Raw genomic sequence first — 6,798 nt, forward strand, 5'->3', positions numbered from 1 at the left:
TAATCGAGTTGCACCTTATGTGAACATATTTTGAGTCACGCAATCTGCAACCTGTGCTAAGTAATATCCTATTTGGTTCGTAAGGTATAAAGCTATTTCAATGTCCATGATTTTCACTCTTTTTGGCATGCGTAGATGACCACTTCTCCGTAGTTTCACTTCTGCCCCGTCGTTCCTTCAACCCCTAATCTTTGCCTCTGTTCTTCCCTGATCTCTCCGCCTTCTTTCTCTGGGGGACAGCCGTGCGCCGCCCCCCGGTCCCGCTCTTCTTCAGTGCCTCATCCCCGGGTCGGTGAGTGACTCTGCCGCCTGGCAGGCCAATTAGTGGTGACTACCGGGCCGATCGTCGCCCCCGCCGCGGGGTGTGGGGTGGGCCGGGCCGGACTCCGCCCCGTCTCCACATCCGATACCATCTCCGACGGCCCACCGGCCGACAGACCCCGGCGAGAGGAACAACGGTCAGGACGGACGGCCGGGGATGCTCCGGGCGGCAGGGCGGGAGGAGCGGGTGGTGGTGTACCGCTGAGGGCCAGTGACGGGGTGTTTGGTGCTCAAGGCAGCAGGGTGGGAGGAGCGGGTGGATGGGTACCGCTGAGGACCAGTGACGGGGTATTTGATGTCAAGTGGTGTGAGCATATGTAAGGAAGCGTAAGGACATCGCGTAATAATGATCTGACAAAAATAGCTGTAATAATTATCGTATCAATGTTTCCGCATCAACGCAATGCTTGTTCTGCAGCCCTCACCCATTGATGCGTTGTGACGTACCCAGACATTGATGTGGACGGTGCGTGTCTTCCAGCATCCTTGCTCACATCACCATTCCTTTCGTTTCAAGGCAGTGTGGATAATTTGTCTTTTTGTTGACAGGCACGACCCGCTTTTTCGTGGGTTGGCGGATGGCTGTATTCAGCCATAATTCTTGCCGTACTCAGCAAAAACAAGAAGACTGCACTCTTTTTTATGAACTTACTTCGAGTGAGGTCCAACTTAATGCTCTAATTAAAACAGATGTGCACATGACATGTATACAGCTTCATGCAGAATTCAGCTTATGTAATAAGCTACAGAGACCTTCATATGCACACAAATCGCCCACCCAGCCTCAGCATTAGCTCACATATTCAGAGATAAACATACAAGCTTTGCTTAATAAAGCAACATACTTCGCAGCATATTTCATGGATAGATCTGCGTACATCCATACAAGTGTGACACACATGCGTGCGCATACATACATGCTACATATATGCTATTTTAGTATTCGATGTTGCATATCAGACTATATGTATTTAGAAATAGACTTAGGCCTAGACACACACATTCGTGCACTTCAACAGAAAGTTTTAATTTCAATACAAGGTTTGTTAAATGCAAATTAAAGGCTCACCTCATCAGTTTTCTGCCTGCTTGTTCGCTCGATGGAGTAAAATCCTTTCGATGCTTTTAGCCAGTCACACATCAATGCGGTGTTTCGTTTATATTTGTCTCACCTGGCAGACGTTTTTAGCACATACATTTCCGATTAAAAGCGTAAAAATTCAGTCGCACAGGCAACGAACGAACGGCTTAACTTATTAAACACACCCTCAGATATAATACAAGGCATACAATCAGATAAAAAATTATGCATACGAACGTGGGTCTTGGTTGCCATGCCATTTTCTTTGATCAGCCTGAAACAAAAAGAGCAAAAAATTAGGCAAAAATTAATTGTTTTGTGTCGGTCCCTACTTAATGCGTAATTCTACACCCTGTCAGTGTCATGAAAGAAGAATCTAACATTTTATGCTTCTGAAAGCAGACTCCAAACTGCTTTAGGACATGAGCGATAATTATGTACAAAGCAAAAGGCAGATGAAGCTCACTTACCAACAATTGTCCTGCCTAATTTAGTCAAGCAGGTATTCTTGATATCGTGGCGGGATTTTTCAACACCCTTTGATGTGGGGAGCCAGCTTGCATGGCAGCGATCCAGGAAATGTATCTAAAAAAACACATTGCACTTAACAAAAGGTGCAGCAGTCAGAGGACTGATATTATGTACACATCAGACAAACAGCTACATAGGTATAACAAAACTGATTACGACCGGTCGATAAGGGTGCAGTTCGTTTGATTTTCGACATGTGTTCTGAAATCAGGCTGATACTTTTTGATGTGCTTTTGGGCCTACACATGTGACTGTTAACAGTCACAAACAGTGATGTGAATATTAGATGATGTATAACAGTGTTGTAAGGCAGTAGCGAAGTGAGTTGTCTGTATTAACATTAGATGACAACTGGCCCGGGATGGGGACACACATCTAATCATTCCCGCCCCGAGAGGTAAGGAAGGCACGCCGGAGAGGCAAGAAGGGGAAGACGCTCCCCATTTTACCAGTCGCGACACCACAGTATAGATATAAGGACCATGGAAGCAAACACAACTGTGGGAATGGGAACGAGATCGTAACCACGAGAAGTATGCCACGTTAGGAGAAAAAGAACATTGACAAAATGAACGGTTACAACGTACGAGAGCAGGAGAGAACGATAATGGAAAAGCAGGAAATAGTCATACTGTCATAGTCATACTGATCTTTATCATACTAAGCATGAGGTGCTCCCGACTTTACATCTGATAGAGAGCGGTGCACTCTCCCCCCGGCCCGTACCTGCGGGGTCGACGCAGGCTCTGAGGGTGCAAGCCCAGGCGCCTCCCAAGCAGGAGCACTGGTTACAACCGTCGGTCTTCCTCTCACCGTCCAGACAAACACCGGGACTTACTGATGAAAGTATCAGCAAATGTAGGTTAAATGTATATGGGATAAAACAACAAACCGCTCTATCTTACGTGAAGTGCAAAGCTGGTGTGTAAGCAATTTCTTGCATTTGCACTAGACTAAAAGACTAAACAAGGTGCACTAGACGACCAGTGAAGGTCTTTACTGGCATAAGGTTCTATGTTGTTGTGCGTACCAATCTCACCACGTCGGTGCCGCCCCCTCCCCCCCCCCCCCCCCCCCCCCCCCCCGTCCATACGGCGTCAGTCTGTTGCACGGCTTCAGTAAGCTTAATGGACAGCGTTACATTCATTAGCTGCGTCAGAATGAGAGCGGATGGCCTATCGAAGTCATTGGGTTATGATACAAGATCCTTAAAACTACCTGGAACAGCATCAGAAGCACATCATGTTCTGTTGTGTAATCACGGACACTGAATTCCAACCTTCAACGGCAAGCTTAGCTTCACTTCAGCCAGAATAGGGCCGGACTAAGCGTGGCTCAGTTTCAGGCCCTTTACACCAGATATACGCACCTCGCCCTGTTGAAGCGGCTTGACACACCACTACAGCCAGAGCCAACACGATGAGCACACGAGCCCCCATACTGGGTCCGGTCGACGTAGCACTGACACGTTCCGACCGAGCTGGACGGCGTACTGGCCCGATCTGGCAGCTCGAAAGGTCACCAGTGGTCAGCAGACGTGCACACGGCGGGCCGCCGTCCGTCAGGCCAAGGTCACGGTGCTGTCCTGGCCGACCGGTGTCCGTCACAGCGGCCGGTGCCAACAGCTCACTGTCAGACAGTGGGCCCCGCCACCCCGGCCGGCCGTGCCGCGTCACCCGGTGGTGAAATCTCGCGTGACGGTCCGACACCGGCACCTATGTGTGCCAAGCGGGTCATGGCATCCCGGGTGACCGGATGGACAGGAGTCCACGGGTAGCGTCTGATGACCGTTTGTAGATGGGTCGCATGGATTACAGGGTGTCGGAAAATCAATGTGAGCTCCTGCCATCATCTTCTCTCACTTCACAGCTTTGATCATGTCCCCTCCCCCTACGGCTGTCATCATTTCCCCCTCTCCACACGGCGACGAATTTCAGCGCATCTTCCGTAGGTCAGTAGTTCAGTACGCTAGATATGGCGCCATAGACTGTTCGTGCCACCAGCAATTGGGTGGAGCAAAGCCCTCACCGCTCCGCGTAAATCTTCATAAGCATTCCATAATCAGACGTGCTGCAACGGCATCTTCCTCACCTAGAGCGATGGGCTTTTAACACATAATCACTTATGTCCGGAGTGTGTTATGAATCGGTGAACCCCGCCTCTTGTCTTATTAGCTGTGACTTATTGTGCTAAACTTACAGATACCCGATCTTTTTAAACTGCGTTATTGGCACATTTAATGGGTCGAGACCTAATTTGCAAGCATCAAACAACGCAACGATTGCTTTTGTAGGCAATACTTCATACCTTAACGAAAGACCGAGCCATTTTTTCACTGAACAACAGCCTGTTTGCGCAATGGCATTTCCAGAACATTTTTGGATATCAAATGCCATCACCGCTTGGCCTCCACTTGTACCCGAATAAAGTAATAATAAAAATGCTCCACTAATACCCCATACCTCCCTGAAGCCGCCCAGACAGCGCTGGGTTTGGCCTGTGACCGTGACCGCTTCCCGTCACATTGGCGATGCCCAGAGCCGGCGGCTGGCTGGGGCCAGGCTCGCTGGCAGGAACATCAGCGATCCGTACCCGCCTGGTCTTGGAGAGGGGAAGGGGAGGGAGTGTGTTTCACCCATCCATCGGCCCTGACACGCCGCGGCCGCCAGTGAGATGGAGAGGCACGGAGTAAGCTGTGTGGTCAGAAAACATCTCGCTCGCCACTGAAGGACAGACAACGCTCGCGGGAGGCGTGCCTCCATGTGCAGCGGTGAGGTGGTGTGCTATGTCTTGGTTTGCTTGTAGAGATATCGCACGGGACGCTCATGCCATTTAACGGGTGTGATCCGTTATGTATTTTTGAACCCCACGCTTACACCCTGACGAGCTGCATGAGTTTGACACAATCTTCGTTATTATCATATTGTGGAGGAAAACTTTATTCCTGGTAAGAACCTCCAGTATGGATTACGAACGTTGCGTGAGTATGTCTCTGGTCAGCTCGCAACAACCTCTATGTTAATTGGCAGCAATGACGGAAGGAGCTAATTATGTTGAAAGCTATTGATTTCAGCTGGCTCTCAATTCACGATTCATCATAATTCGTACAACTTTTTTGCTGGCTCCTACGTAAGAACGTAGTCAACTGTATATTGCAAATTGTGTTTAACTTGCAAAGAAATAAAGAACACTCTTTTGCCTTATTATTTCAGAGAAACGCTGCCATTACTTTTTACGAACTTTTTGGTACTATGAACTACCTGATATTTGCTGCATGTGGTTGCAAAGTTTTCACCAGTCAATGCTGCTTCATTCGTTATTCACGTCCTCTGCCTCATACTTCCTTATTGTCTTCTCTGCGTTATTGGCCCCTGGCCTTGTGCTTCCCCGCTGCTTGCCATCCTGTGCTTATCTGCACTCCCTCTGTTCCCCTACTGTATCTTCAGTGTTTCCGACGTAATTAGTTTCCAACCTTTGCCCGCCTGTGGTCTACTGTTCCTGTACTTTATCCTCCCTTAATGTCTTGTTCCTGACTACAGCTTTCGCCCTCACCCCTCCCGTCCTCCTCAGCTCCCGCCCTCTTTCCTCGCGTCGTCCTCAGCCCCTGCACTCTTCCATCCTGCCACCCTCAGCTCCCGCCCCCTTCCCTCCCGCACTCACCTCCCGTCCTCTACCACCCCGTCGTCTTCAGCCCCCCCCCCCCCGCCCATCCTGTCCCAGCCGTCGGCCCCGGAGGAGGTGCGGGTGTGCGGCTGGGATGGCCTGCCGCTCAGTCGACGCCGGAGACTGGAGCGTGACGGTGGCGCCCTCCGCCGCTCTCGAGGGTCAGCTCTGCCGCTGCCTGCTCCAGGCCTCGGCTGATCACGTGCTCCAGGCTACGGCAGATCATCTGCCTGCAGCGACATCGGAGTGTCCGGCCTCTCGAGAAGCGGCCTATTTTAGGAGTGCGATCTAAACGGCCGTCAATAGCAGAGTTGTTGTGCGAGGCCGTGGTGTTGGATGCGGACCGAAACAAGCGGTGAGCCAAGCGCCTCCGGCCACTCAAGCGTTGAGCCGGCAGTGCAGTGTTTACGCAGCCTTGCTCCGTGTTTTGGTGGCATAGATTCCGGCCGGAACACGTGTCAGAGCGACAAGAACACTTGATGGCCCTCGCAGGCCTGTGATCGACGCGTCAGACTGGACGGAGCCGCTGAGGCCGTCGACATGGCTATGGCACGATGGCTAACGCTGGCCCTGGTGGTGACGTGCTTGACCTGTCCTGACCTGACCCAGGCAGGCCGTAGGAGGAAATGTCGGGTGTTCCCCGACACAAGCCCCCGACTGGTGGTGATCACAGGCAAGATGTTGGCCTTCTACCCCATCCATGTGCCGGGAGTTCGCTTCCCGGTCAAACGTTTGGGCCTGGTGGAGGTCAAACGGGTCATCTCAGGTCAGGTCAGCCGACCCCAGCTGGTGGTGGAAGGGTTCTATAAGATCGGTGTATGCAACTCGCGGCTGAGACTGCGGGAAACACGAATTTTCTTCCTGAAGTCGCCCGATATCCGACCCCTTTCATTGAGGGGGTCAGCAGAGAACATCACGCACAACACGGACTTTCAGCTGATATCCACCACACGTTGGACGTCCCGGAACGTCAGAATAGCTCGCACATACACAGGTCAGTCTAAATGTCGGTCCATGATGTGGCTGGTAAATAGACCGCCATTGTCTGTTATACCGTGCTTCACGTATTCGTACCCTGCCAGGCTGTTTGTCTCTTGAGTTCTCGAGGCCGAAATACATCGCGGCTTTCATCCGAATACGATTTCAACCTATCAAACAATTCCCAGATTATCGACGAGATTCTCAAATGGACAGACCATTAG

At 50.9% G+C, this 6,798-nt stretch overlaps 1 long non-coding RNA gene across 1 annotated transcript; it reads right to left on the reverse strand.

Annotated features, from left to right (window-relative positions):
• Positions 1-1,338: 1,338 nt before the first annotated feature.
• LOC119097425 (uncharacterized) lies at positions 1,339-2,772 on the reverse strand. Its single transcript, XR_005094145.1, has 3 exons — positions 2,660-2,772; positions 1,873-1,987; positions 1,339-1,676 (listed from the first exon to the last, which is right to left on the reverse strand). It is a non-coding gene; the product is annotated as an uncharacterized LOC119097425 (long non-coding RNA).
• Positions 2,773-6,798: the final 4,026 nt, after the last annotated feature.

Source organism: Pollicipes pollicipes, unplaced genomic scaffold (assembly GCF_011947565.3).
Source record: "Pollicipes pollicipes isolate AB1234 unplaced genomic scaffold, Ppol_2.1 Scaffold_4295;HRSCAF=5057_pilon_pilon_pilon, whole genome shotgun sequence".
NCBI classification, from domain to species: domain Eukaryota; kingdom Metazoa; phylum Arthropoda; class Thecostraca; order Pollicipedomorpha; family Pollicipedidae; genus Pollicipes; species Pollicipes pollicipes.